A 15,371-nucleotide genomic window follows, 5' to 3' on the forward strand; every position below is an offset into this window, starting at 1 on the left:
TCAGCTGATGTTGTTTGGCCACCTCGGAGCTGCGATTTGACACTGTTAAACTATTTGTTATGGGTTGCCGTGAAAGATAAGTGCTACGCCGACAAGCCAGAGACAATTGACGCTTTGAGGGACAATATTCGTGAAGCCATTAGTAAAATACAAGTGCACACAATTGAATGAAATTATTTTCCATTATTAACCAAAAGGATTGTTCTTTCAAATAGGGTTTATATTGTTTTCAAAAAAACCCTTTATGAAGAGGTCATATGGAAATAACGCAAAACGATTATTATTGAAATTTGAGGGAATTCAAAAATTAAAAAAAAATATTTAACCAGGGGGCGGTGGGTGGTCATGACAGATTATTCGTTTGTTATCAAAGCATCTTAAATTTGTATCTGTCATAGTTTTTCCATGTCTCTATAAATATGTCTTCAATATTATATAAAAGCATCAACTAGCAGGAAATTGATACCAAAAAGAAACCTAAATAATCAGAAAGGATGAAAAAGACTATCCATTTACAAAGCTCATGATCCCTAATTACCTACATTCGTAACGTCACAGTCTCTTCGCGTTATCCCTTTCGTTTATTATGACTGTCTCATAATTTTAATCTATATACTTCCCCTATCATTAGCATCATGGACGAAGTCACTTAGGAAATTCGCTCGCTGCCCTGTCCCTTTAAAGGTTCAAATTTACTGCCACAATGTAGGCAGCTGATGTCACCACAATTTGTTACGGTTAAAATTATTATTCGCTAATTTGTAACGCAACAAAAAAGAAAAATTGATGCAACGCTCTGCACATAGGTAGACCGAAGGTCTTACCCACCTCCTGTGTTCATAAGGGTTATCTTCATAGCTTTAAAGTGTATAGTTATAAACCTTTAACTTCCTTTTTATAGTCTTTGTTACAATATCTAGATATTTCTCGTCTAAACGAACAGCATACTCTTCTGTCAAAATTGGTATATTTTAATAACTTCTTGCATTAACTCTTTCTCGAGGTGTCGAATGTCAAAAGTCTGTTTTCGTATAGCGTTTGGATAGTTTTTGCGTGTGATTTCTAAAGGTAAGTCTACATTTTGATTTAAGGTTTTTATATTTTACAAATAAATGACAGGCAGCTGTTGGTCCCAAAAAAAACAAAACCTCAAAGAAACACTCTCCGTTGAGTCATTTAAGAAAAAAAGACCGAAAACCGACATTAAAGACTAAAAAAATACAGAAATCATCGACAAAATAAAGAAACACCAACGTCAGCAGCTCAAATGAGCTTAAGCAACGGCTTGCTGCCATATAGCGATACCATGCGTCCATACCATGCCATGCCATGCCATCATGCCACTGACCAGACCACTCTACACGTCATCTGTCATAAACTCATATGAGACTTTTGACAGATCAATTATGATGCTGGACCGGGCGGGCGCGTAACCAAAACACAAAAAATAAGAAGTTATGCTTTTTTTCGGTGTTATTGTAGCGTGTGATCGGAGCTGTCACGTCAATGCGATGGCAGCCCGAGCCCATTTGCCTGCCCTGGCTCTCCATTAATGGGCCCAAAATTGAAGGTAATTGTTTCAAAGTGTTTCGATGGCACTTGCCGCTATTTAAATTGACTCATTCGATCATGGGGCACACCGCAGCAGATAATAAGGATATCATAATGTTACATGGTCTGTCATAACGAGTGTCTAATTAAATCATTATATATTATATTATGTTATGAAGAGAGGTGATGCTTTGCCATCATTGCCCTCATCCAGATGCATGCGATGCATAAATACTTTCTACCTATATAGGGGGGAAACGTGATGTTTTTGATGAGATGCGAGAGGTTCCATCTTCCATTATTTCCATCTTGTGGTTGGGTTTATGAAAAGGCGCCATCTGGAGCATCTACATGCGAGCCCCAGAGCCCCACGACATAGTGAAGATGTATAAGGAAAAAAGAAAACTCTCAAGAAAATTGATTTCTATTCAAATGTGCCCGGTTAGGAATTCACCTTACTTAAGTTTTTCCTTTTCTTTTCATTTTTCCCGCATAGTTAAATAATTGCTCCCATAACGTGGTGGACGAAGAATACGACGAAGACGAAGTTATAAAATCCACATAAATATAATAAAATAACATCGCCTATGGAATTAATCTGCAGCCGGAATTGAACTACAGGAGCCGATCCGAGCTGAGCTGAGTCTTGGCAACGGTAACCAGTCTATGCGTAGACCGGACCGGACTGTAGAGTTTAAGTCAAGACAAGAAGTAAGATCGAAGAAGGGGCATATATAATTCGCATATACAAACATCGCATTTTTATCAATTTATTGTAACTTGTTATAAGCCTCAGGGTTGTATATTGTTAATGATTTACAGGGTTGCGGGATATAGGGGGACTTTATATCCCACATGACTTGGTTAGCAACAAGTTTAGCTTGGAGGCATAAATTGGTTGATCATATTCTACACGTAAGTGTTGAAAATTATGTTAGCTTTAAAATAATACTAAAATTTAATAAGGTTTTACAACAAGTGCGTTAGGAGACATTGGGTCTGTTTGTTGACTAAAGTGAAAGAATACAAAATCTCTTGGATATGTACTTAACAAACAGGCTTTAAAAAATTGTTTTAGTCTTGATGCAAACAAAATTTATAAAGGAAACTGTTGATTTATTAAGTTTAATAACCTAAGCACAAACCAAGCATCTCCAATGTTCCTCAAGGAAACTGGTAAATTTTTAAGGAACCTATATTGGAGAAGGCTTAGAATTTAACCAGCTAGAAATTTTCTAAATATACCCAATTACTATATTTTTTCCAAAACGTTAATATTTTTGACATTTGTATTAAAAAGCATGTATCTGAACATTGAAATTGACAAACAAACCTAAATCTAGGGAATAGAATTATCTACAGGGTTTTTCAACAAGGACGCTTCAAAACTAGAGTGACAGGGACAGCAAACTACACCATATTTCTCGCCGGTCTTTTGACCTTTCGTGATGGAAATATATACAAGCAAACAAAGAGTCGAAATTATTAAAATTTATTACCAAAATTCGGATTCAGAGGCCTCAACGTTAAGAGCGCTACGTCTAATTTATGGTTATCATAATCGTCGTAGCAGATCAACACTTGAGCGTCTAGTGGAAAAACTTGAATTCACAGATAGAGTCTAAATTTTCCAGCACCAGTGAGACAAAGAAGTGCCCGTAGTGTCGAGAATATTGCTGCCACTGGAGCTTCAGCTGCAGAAAGCCCAAATGTGTCTCTAACACGTCGTTCTCAAGCGTTGGGCTTCTCTGTGGCAAATTCATCGAAAATATCTTTACCTACATCCTAACAAGATTATAAGACGCAAGAACTGAAGCCGCTTGACCGCTAGAAGCGTATGTTCGTTTCGAATTTGGCTGAGGAACAATTTGAAAATGTTTCGAATTTTCATCGAAAAATCATGTTCAGCGATGAGGCTCATTTCTGGCTGAATGGCTTCGTCAATAAACAAAATATTCGGTATTGGTCGGGAAGCCATGCACACCTAAACTCCATGAGTCATCATTGTATCCCGAAAAATGTGGTTAATGTGCCGGTGGCGGCATCATTGGACCGTACTTCTTCCGTGATAATCAAGATTGGCACTTTACTACTGTTCAATGATAACCGAATATTTTTGGTCCCAGTTGGATTTTATGAACTTGGAGGACATATGGTTTCAACAGGACGGTGCCATAAGCCACACGGCGAATGTCACAACCAATTTATTGGAAAATAAGTGCGGAGAACATGTTATTTCACGAAATGGTGAAGCCTCTTGGGCGCCTCGGTAGTACCATTGAAGCCGTTAAACTATTTACTGTAGGGCTACATCTATGATCTATGCCAACAAGCCGGCGACGATTGATAAACTTTGTACGAATATCGATCTCGAAATTGCAGCAGTATCGGTCGATTTATTCTTGAAAAGCGTTGAAAATTGGGTGCAGCGCCCGTGGTCGCCATGCAAAAGAAATCGAGTTTAATACATATTTAAAAAACTTTTGTAGCTCTATATTGAAAAACACGATATTTGAAATGTCAGAAACTGGGAAGTCATTCGTATAATTAAGAAAAGGGCGTTTGTTTAAGGAATGTTTGTTTTCAATCAATACTTTTTTCGTTGTTAGTCTTTTTGACTTTGGTTTGCCATTTTATAATAGAATTGACTTACTCCTGAACAATATTTGTTAATCGTTCACATTTATTACCAAAATATTGGTTCAGTCCACGCGGTACAGCGAAATAATCAATTTATTGTCGTGGGCGTGTGGCCTCCAGGATCGTGCAATTTATTATCGCTGGACTATTCGTGTTGGGGTTATGTGAAGTTGCTTTCCTACATAAGATATAACAGGGTGGCGTTTCGACTCGAAACTTACCGCGCCAAATTGGAGTTAGCAGACGGTCATTACAGCGGATACTTTAAGATGACTTAAACTTGTTTCCGCACAAAGTCCAAATTACAAGCAAGTTAAACCCCTTGAAGATATTCCTGTTCGCAAGGAATTTTGCATCTTGACAAAGGTTTAATACAATACAATTGGGTGGCGCAACAGTCCGTTTGAGAACTAGGGCCTAGTGACTGGCAACTCTCAACCATTCCTGTGTGCAAATACTGTTGTCAGGGATGGAAGGGGCCTACAGTTTTATTTGTAGCACTTTTCATGACAAGAATTACTCTTGGAGAATATGTCAATTCCTAGCAAGAGGTAGTACCCGTGAAAAAAAAACTTTAGATGACAAAGGCAGAGATCGAACCCAAGACCTCTCGCATGACAGTTCAATGCACTAACCATCATGCCACGGGTACTACTTATTTATTGTTCATCAAATGTAATATAAACTTGACAGGACTTCCTTTCTTCTTCTACTTTATATAACTTCCTTAAGGAAGTTATTGTTATCGGTCCGATTTGTCGAATTGAAAATTTTCATATTTCTCGCCGTTTCAAGGTCCCAAGAGTCGCAATAAAAGATTATTAGAGAGTCTGTTCGTGAGTGTGTACGTACATTCGTATACGTACGTACCTCCGCGTCGTTTTTTTCGTCGTCCATAGCTCAAGAACCAGTAGAGATATCGACTTCAAATAAATTTTTTAATACAAATAGTAATGCATAAAGATGAAGAAAGGACTCTCAAAATAATTGCGTGGGTGTTTTTTTTAATATAGCAATTTGAAAAAAGTCAACATTTTGGTAAATGTCTCACGAACCAAAAACGCTAGACTGGAAATAAATTTGTTGGTTAAAAATCATTTCTTTTTATAAAAAACATTGTTTTTAATATTCTGTAAAATTTTGAAAAAATAGAACTGATCGTTTTCTTTAATAAAACTTGACCATTATAATTGCTAAAAAGTTACTAAAAGTTTGTAAAAAATTATTTTTTACCCAAATATCTTTTCAAAAATTTGAGATTATGGCTTCAAACTAATTTTGTCTTATAATAAATGATGTTTTCAACATTCCGTAGATTTTGAGAAAAATCGAATCGATAGTTTTTTTACAAAAAAAAACAAGACTAAAACTTAGTACAATTTAGTTTCGACTCAAATATCTTTTCAAAAATTAAAAATATTGGCTTCAAACTAATTGTATCAGTGAATTTTAATAAAAATCCTACAGTCAGTTTTTTTCATAAAAAATGAAAATGATGTTGTGTTTTTGATATCTCGTGAATAATAGAAAATATTAACGTAAAACAATTTCTTATTCATCTTATTTGTATTTGATTATATAAGAATTAAAAACTTATAGGAAATGCTACTTAAATTAGTAAAAATTAGTTTTCGACAAAAAAATCTCGTTAACAAAACTAGATTTCAAAATCAAACTATTTTACTATACGAAACACGAAAACCTACAAACTGTTAAGCAAGACAAATCGACAGGCGGGGTAGGAAGTTATCAGTGTGGGCCGCATCCCAGCCTCTTTTTTGCTATTGGTTTAATGAATTGTTCATTTTATTTGATGGTTTCTATTCTTTTACTCAAATTTCAAGGTTTAACAAAATTATAGTAGTTTTCGAAAAAGTACCAAAACGAAAAATTTTTACGTTTCTGGTTTTTCCGCAAACCTTCAATGCCTACAAACTGTCGGTCATACCAACTTCCAAACTTATTGGTGTTGAGAATCTTAAGAAATCCATATTCTCGGTCTGCATATGTCTTTAGAAAAATAAAAATATTAAGCTAACAAATGCAAATTCAGATGTTCTAAAACGAAGTGTAATAATCTGTTAGAACGTTCTATAAGTTTGGTTAGTACAATTCGATCATTTTAAACATTTTTTGAGTTAATCTTTAAGTATTAATTATTGAAAAAAAGCTCTTAAGTAAAAAAAAATTAATGGAACTAAAACAACAAATTTTTAAAAACTTGAATTTCTTCTAAAGGGTGACTTAATTTCAGGGCCGTTGTTGATAGTAAACCACACGTTAACGTCAAGTTTTTGTGTTCATTCAATATTTCTCAATTTCACACTAATCCAATTTGAACATTGAAAAGATTCACAATCGAGCAACGCGTTAAGCTATTCAGGCTTATTATGGGAATGGACGATTTAATCAAAATGCTACTTCGTGATTTTATCGGTCAATTTAATCAGCTCGTTCTGCAGAAAATATTGCTGCTGTTACCCCTCACGTTTGTCGTTGAAGAACATTATGCGTAAAGACTTTCATTGACATGCTAAGAAGGTAGTACTGACTCAAGAACTAAAGCTTTTTGACCATTGCGTCGCGGTCGTCACTGGTCAGAATGGTTGCAAGAAATAGCAATTTTCGGAAAAAATCATCTTCAGTAATGAGTCACATTTTCACCTCAGTGAAATCGCCTATAAGCAGAAATTTCGCATTTGGGCGAATGATAGGCCAAAAGTGACTGTCGGAAAATGAATGCACCCACAAAGAGTGACTGTTTGATTCGGTTTCTGGGCTGGCAGCAACATCTAGCAATGATATCGAAAATTTTGACCAACGATGGAGGTATGTCGACAAGATCGCGGTGACCATTTGGCCATTATTATATTCCATACATTATTGCACCATAACAATATTATCATAATAAAAAGAAATAACAATAGTTTCCTACATAATTTGTGTTTTTAAAATCAAAATCGGGCCTTAAAATTTTACCATTTCTTATATTTCTTAACTTTGCCTCATTTTTTCCACGAAAATGAAATTTTAAATTAAACAATAAGTGAGTTTGTTTGTATACAAATTTAAGAAAGCTTCTCAATATACACACCTTCAGTATTTGTACAGGATATCTCTTTCAAATGAAAAAATGAAAGAGTTTAACAAAACATTATTTAGTTAAAATTTCTCCAACTTTTGTTTAACTCTATATAACTAAAACTTGAATACGCTACGAAGACCAAATATATTAAATTGATGAAGCAACGAAAAATAGTCCCCTGTGGATAATAACACAACAGAAACCAAAACTTGACCATTCTTATTGCTTAATATTCAGCCTTTATATATTTGATAGTTTTTCAAACTTTCATATAGTTAATATGCCCTCTATTGCCTTGAAATTTATGTTTCCTTCGATGTTCCTCAAGGAAGCCACTTGGGGGCCTCATTTGTTTTTATTTTTATAATTAATGTTTTTTCACTCCTTATCCGGTTTTAAATGATGAATTGCTGTTAGTTGTTAACTTTTACTATATTCTTAGATTTTGAAGTTGTTGAATTATGGTGCAGGAACAATCTCCATAAAATATACACTTTTAATGGGAAGAAAACGTTGTGTACATTAAGAAGTATCTGATTTTTAAAATATATTACATTTTATACAAAAATTCGTTTTCTCTGAGTTTTTGACATATTGCGGTTGGTTCTCGGGGTAGGAAACTTGGATTATAAATAGTATTAACATCATTAACAACAAGAATAAACACCACCGGATTTGATGCAAGGTATTCTTATTAAAATGACAGTTACTGGACTATGAAGGTTCAATCCAGATTTTTGCTTTGTTCTTGACTGAAACAAAAACTTCGGTTTACTTTTATTTCATATTTTTCGAATTGCGGATCACATAAATAGTGCATCAAAATTCAATATTAATTGTTGTGATTTTAAGTTATTAATTACTCTACAATTATGCACAATGAATTATAACAACCGCCCGTCCTAAAATATATATCAGAGAGAATCTCCTATATTCGTCCCTTTTCTCAGGCTTAGCATCATCAGCCTTACCTTCATAAACTATACCGCCCTCCTTTTTGTATATATTATAAAACATATAAGTTCTGGAATAGATCACTGGGAAGGCATTAATGATGAATATGTACCAAATAGAAAAATAAAAACCCATATACTTATCCCGCCTGACGAAGTTCAAAAAGGAGCCGACAATCTTTTATTGTTGCCACACTTGCCGAAACAAGTTTATAAACATATTTCGAAATGTGTATAACGTAAAGTCACTATCATTATCATCATCATCAAAACCAGCATCATTATCATGATCATTGATTGGAGAGGCAGGCGCCCCCGGAGCTCATTGACGTCTACCTGTCAAAGTGGGCCCCTTTCATGGTCATTCCGACAATGATCTTAAGTCCGATGATATTAGTTTTACTATTAATTTTCCCCACCTTCATCTTCTTCATCTTCTTGAAAAACTCTTTCATCTCTTTTGGATGGCGCGATGATTAAACATTTGACAGATACAATCGATGTTAACAAAATGAAACATTTATTTAACATTATACACGAGTCGAGTTGTGTTATATTATGATGTGCATACAACAGTTAAGCGCATTTGGATTGAAATTGAAATAAAAGACGCAACACAACAAAGATCAATCTAAATCACAGCTAATGGTGTGATTGCATCGCGAGATCCGTTTCGAATTTTGATTGACGTTTGTTGTGTACGTAAACAATAATTTTAGGCAACAATAGGCGTCAGGTTTTATGTTTTCAGATAGAATTGAATTGAAATTGGATTGTAACATTATCTTTGACGAATATTAAGTGGTTTTAGGTTATAAGACTTAAAGGGGATAGGATTTTAAAATAAAAATAGTGAACGATATGCAAAATTCATGAGAAAATCATTATTTGACCAATGGTTAAACAATATTTTAGGAAAACGTTGTATCTTGATCCTTCTGTATCCAAAGTGTTTCTAGTAGTTGTCAAGACATCTAATGTGCGAATAGAGAATTCGTTGAGTTACTTCTACTCTTTTCGAGAACAGCCAATTGGGGTAATTTCTGTGAGAAATAATACGCTTTGCTGCTTCTGTGGTGCCTCGCATTAGCAGTCTTGTTGAAAATAAACATTCCGTAAAAATCGTTGAGTTTAGCTCGGCAGGGCAATTTTAGATGAGCTAGTTTTTCAACAATCATTAATGGAGTTTCAGAATCTCAAATACAACCCGCGAGATTAAGTAACTGAAGATGAAGATCCTAATCTACAAAAATACGACACACGTTGTTTGGATTCTTAAGTTAACTGGACTTTTAAAATCTTACAACTTTAGATTAGAAGATAACCTGTAGAAGATCTGGAATTTAGGGTTGAGGTCTTTGAAGCATGAGTTAAAACTGCTTTTAAAATTTCATACCCACTATACAGCCATACAACATTCTCTCAATGGTGGAACGAAGACCTTTCTGCTCTGTGGGAAATTATTAAAACGATCTTTAATATCGCAAGGTTTGTACCAACCACAATAAGACTTCCTTAAAGTTTATAGGTGAGCTATAGAAACTGCCAAAAAATAAAGTTGGAAAGAATAATCTCTATCAATTAAAGGCATACAAGATTCTGTAAGACTTACTTAAGTCTTATCGAAGGAGCATTGTAATCCATCTTTTTTGGAGAAACCTACTCGTATAATGGATCAAGGATATCCTTGGAAGTGCTGATAGTGACACATTTTCCAGGCTACGAGAATTGCAACCCCGAACTCCAAACACTAATCTGTTTTATGTAGAATAAATTAATTCGGTTATTAAAAGAGAAAGCTTTTTTAATACTTTCTCTAAATTTAAATCTACCAGATATGCTACAAAAACTGTAAACCAAAACAGTAACATTGCTGAAAACCATAACCAAAGGATGTCTCTATTTTAATCATGTACCGGAGACATGAATACAGTTTGAAATAGATGTTTCCCCAGTGGATAGCCGTGACCATGAATACGCGAATTGTTCGGCAAAAAATTAACTTGACTTCTTTTGCCCTAAAACACAATTTCAGCAAGACAATTCTACTAAAACGGCACTGCATGAAGAAGGTGCTTTGAAGAACGTCCCACAATCTTTTCCAAACATCTGAGTAGAGGAACAGTCCAGGGTGACGATCTCACCCCGCTCTCATGGATTTTAGTCATGATTAAAATCCTCATAAAGTTAAAAAGCCGTGAGGTGGCGGTAGCTCATACTGATGATATTGTTTTACTGAGTCATCACCGTGATAAGCGAAATCACGGAGATTGCTCTAAAGAAAGTTAGCAGCTTGGCGGTGACCAGTGACCTACGTCTTAGGGTTAGGTTAGGTTGGAGTGGCTGTCCAGATGTCATTGACGCAAGTAGACCTCAAGGGTCCATTAATGAGGTTACTCATGGGAGAGTAATGAATTTAAACAAACCATTTTGTACTTCTAATAAAGTTAGAGAGACGTTTTGTGTCAATCGTTGCCAGTTCACTGGTGTTATCGAAGAAGAGATTACCGAGGAAGTTATTCCTTCTAATGGAGAGTGCTGGACATGTACATAGAAGGTGTTGGACCGTCAATGACAGAAGTCATTTGTGTAGACCCCTAGCCTCAGAGCATGTCTTCCTATGAGGCAGTGTCCCATTATTACTCCAATTGTAGAGCTTATACTTTGTCTGCTCAGTGATATCAAGCTTTTTGACCGTTTTATGTCAATACTTGGCCATATTTGCTTGGTTATTAAGCAGGTAGTACTTTGTGACCATCTAGCATTTGTTGTTTCTAGAGCATATTGCTTGAGAAGATATTTTGCATGTAGCAAGTATTGTTCCTATGTTATGTTTTTGTCTATAACATAAGGCAGAAGTATTCCGTTTTTGGCGAGCTCATCGGCTTTGCAATTTCCCGGAATGTCTCTGTGGCCCGGCACCCAAATGACGTGAATGTTAAACTGTTCCGTCATCTCATTCAGAGATGATCGACAATCGTGGACTGTTTGAGAGTTTGTGGAGACACACGCGAGAGATTTAAGAGCGGCTTGGCTGTCTTAGAAGATTCGTATATCCTTAGAAGATGTAACGTTTTCTTTGAGCCAAGATAGTGCTTCTTTAATTGCCATTACTTCTGCCTGAAATACACTACATTGATTGGGAAGTCTATAGGATAGACTGAGATTCAGTTGTTCTGAAAAGATACCACTTCCAACTCCGTGATCGGTCTTTGAACCGTCAGTATAAAAGTGTACCGCATTGTCTTCCAGGAGTCTCTCTTCTTCCCAGGAGGATCTTGAGGGATGGACACATGGAATCTTTTACCAAATACCATTTTTGGAGTGGTATAGTCTAAGCGATCTGGGATAGATCTGAAATTGTCTAGAATAGTAGTGTGTCCAGTATTGTTACTGGTACATTGAGAGGTGGGTCTAAGCCTTACACATGAGTTGGCAGCCACCTTTTTAGAGAAAATTTCAAGTGGTGTTAGGTTTAAAAGCACTTCCAGTGCTGCGGTTGGTGTTGAGCGAAGTGCTCCTGTGATATACATACCTGCTGACCGCTGGACTTTGATAAGCTTATTTAGATTCACCATCTTGTCCAGTGCAGTCCACCATACGACACGGCTCCATAAATGAGTATCGGCCTGATTACCGAAGTGTATAGCCAGTGGGTTATTTTTGGGAAGAAGCCCCATTTTGGTCCTTTGGCCTTTTTACAAGTAAAAAGCGCTACAGTAGCCTTTTTGACTCTTTCATCAATATTTGCCTTCCAATTTAGTTTTTTGTGTAAAATGAGGCCCAAATATTTAGCTTGGTCGGAAAAGCTTAATGGTATTCCTCTAATCTTGGGTGGGCTAATCTGAGGAATTTTATATCTTCTCGAAAAGAGTATTAATTCTGTTTTGTGTGGGTCGTCCAATTCACATTGCTTAGCCCATTTAGTTAGCCTGTTTTGGGCATTTTGTAGGAGTTCCGATAGAACTTGGGGGTGCTTTCCAGATACGGATATCGCAACGTCGTCAGCATAGGCAATCACCTTAAAACACTCTGCTTCCAATGCTGTAAGTAGGTCGTTTACTACCATGTTCCATAAAAGAGGCGAAAGGACTCCACCTTGGGGAGTGCCTCGATTCACCGATCTGGTGGTAGTAAAACTTCTCATGTTAGAAATGATTGTCCTGCGTGACTTTTCTAATTTCAGCTTATCCATTGCTGTTGTGATCGCCTGGTAACTGTTGAAAGCTCCTTCAATATCTAAGACCTACTTCTTAATCAGAGCAAAACTAAACTGATGTTCTTTACGACCAACACAAAAATACCTGCCTTCACTCTTCCTCCACTAAGAGGTCAAATCCTGTCTTTATATTCTAATTCAAAATATCTATAGGAGTCATTTTTAATCCCAAACTAAATTGGAAATTAAACATTAAAGAACGGTTTAAGAAGGCCTGTATTGACTTTTACGCCTGTAGACAAACTTTTGGTAAAAATTGGTACTTAAATCGAAGATGGTTTTGTGGACGTATACAGCCTTCTTACACCCTATGGGTGGAAATGGAAACACAATATCGAGCAATCAAGAAAGGTTCAAAGAATAGATATTGACAGCGCTACAGGGGTCCTTTGATCCTGCCCAACAGATGCCTTGAATAATGTTCTGCATCTAATACAAGTAGACACATTAAATATTTAGTATTCTAAGGCTTTAGAAATCAAACTTTTGGTTTTCCAGACCCTATGGGCATCGCAACACTAACGAACTTATTCCAGTGGTTTTGGAGGATGGCGTGGTTACGAAAGACTTTGATACTATCTTACTATCTTACTATCTTACTGACGGGTCAAAGATTGAGTGTGGATTTAGATCGGGAATCTTCTCCGAATCCTGAAGTGCGTCTTCAAGTCTTTTTGACTACCTGTTTGCGCCAGTGTATTTCAAGCGGAATTGGTAGCGATCAAAGAAGCATGTAAAATACTCAAACCAAAATAGAAACACGGCTATCTGCATAGACAGCCAGGCGGAAACTATGGCTATCAATTCGGTCACAACATCCTCTATACTGGTCCAAAAATGTCGGGACAAACTATCCAGCCTGAACATCAACCTCCGTGTCACTCTTATTTGGGTTCTAGATTATTGATTGACATTGATGGAGAGAACGGGCTGATGAGTTTGCCCGGCAAGGATCAGTATTTCAAAGCCTTTGGAGATAGGAAGGGCAAAATTTTCTCAATTTTTCTGACAGAATCCAACCGCAGCAGGTGCAACGAACTATGCAATATCCAGGAAGATATAGTCAATGCCACAGCAATATATACCGGAAATTGGCCGATAGGAGGGCATGCACAACACTGTAGTAGCTTTGAAGATCAACATGAAAGAGAAACTGTGATTCACTTTCTCTGTAAATGCCCTGCCTTTTACATTTTGTTGATAAAAGAATTGTAAAGCTTGACAAAAATTTTGCTGTCTGCCTAATTGACTTATTTCTAGGTTTATGTACCTATGAATTTCGTTGCACCTGTTCATAAAACTTTCGAACCTTATTCCTGTTTTTAAACATCTTCGATCGCACACTTCTCATGTCCTTTGTTTTGATAAGTCGGTGTTCCTCTCGCCTCTTCTGCTTATAGAGCTCATGAACGTGAACAGCTCTCGTCCTTTGCTGCATTTGCCTGCCGACATTCCTCATCAAACCAGAGGTTCCTTGTTGGTGGTTGCTTGAAACCCTGCACTTCAGAGGCGGCTGCTCTGATTGCATCTTCGCTATGTTCCCACTGGTTTTCGATACATTGTGTTTGGGGCAGCGAACTTCGAGAGAGGTTACTTGTAACTCGGTCGGGAAAGGATTTGGTGATCTCTGGCGATTGTAGCCGTTCGACGTTGTACCTTCTCCCAGCACATCCATGTTTTCCCTTGGGTCTGGTAGTGGTCCAAGCCGATGTTAGCTCCTCGGAAAGTTCGTACGTCCACGATGCTGGAAGCGTGTCCTTTGTGGATATAGAGGTGTGGAAAACGCGTACTGGCTAACATGACGTTTCGCTCCTCAGCAAAATCTATGAGCATGAATCCGTTGTCGGAAGTGTTCTTGTGCAGGCTGTTCTTCCCGATTATTCCGCCAAAGATGTCTTCCCTTAGTAGCTTGGCATTAAAATCTCCCAGGACTATTTTAATATCGTAGCTAGGACACTGCGCATATGTTTTGTCTAAGAGCTCGAAGAACATATCTTTGGCGTTGTCATCTTTCTCTTCTTTGGGGGCGTGCGATCATATCAGGCTAATGTTGACGAATTTAGCCTTGATGCGTATGGTCATGAGGCGCTCATTGATGCATCTATAGCTCAAGACTTCTTGCCTTAGACTGGCTCCAATGACGAAGCCGCATACAAATAAGCGCTGTTGGTTTTTGTTGTTGCAGTCACCATAGTAAATATCGCAGTTTTTCATTCCCTTTTTGCCCGGCCCATCCCATCGTATTTCCTGGATGGCGGTGATGTCTGCTTTATAGCAGTCTAGGGCCTCCTCTAATTCTTCGGCCGCACGTGGTCTGTTAAGGGACCTAACATTTCACGTGCATTTCTGAAGTTCGTTGTCCTTAATTCGTTTGCGTAGGTTGTCAAAAGTAAATCCTTCCGTATCCGAGGCTTGTTTGTGCTTCGCTAAGACACCTATCTTTATCCAGACGGCAGAGGAGGAATTCCCGAGATGGAATCAACGGTGGCGTCTACAGTTCTAGTAAGGTTGAACCACTTAGTGAACACCTTATAGGACTTCTTCGACTTATTCGGAACCCAGTCCTATAAGGAGCGGTTTTATCTGGCTCCCCATCCTTGGAGTTATACTTAGGATCTGGCCCTCCATGTTGGGAGTTGTGCCGTCGGGGTGACTTCCTGGCCACGTAAAAGCCTCATAATTGTGAAGCGCTGCATATCACCTTTTTTAAATATTGCACTAATCCATGCTCTTAAATATGATTTCGGAATAGATTCTTCCTCAAGAAGCCTGTTAAAGAATAAATTAATATGAGACAGAAAAATTACTGATGAGTTTTTGTAAAATTCAACGGGAATACTCGTACAGCCTACTTATAACCTCACCTTCAACCCAAATGTTTTTGAGTCCCTACATGATGGGAGATTGGTTGCTAAACCATTAA

The sequence above is a fragment of the Eupeodes corollae genome, chromosome 1 (assembly GCF_945859685.1).
Source record: "Eupeodes corollae chromosome 1, idEupCoro1.1, whole genome shotgun sequence".
Taxonomy (NCBI): domain Eukaryota; kingdom Metazoa; phylum Arthropoda; class Insecta; order Diptera; family Syrphidae; genus Eupeodes; species Eupeodes corollae.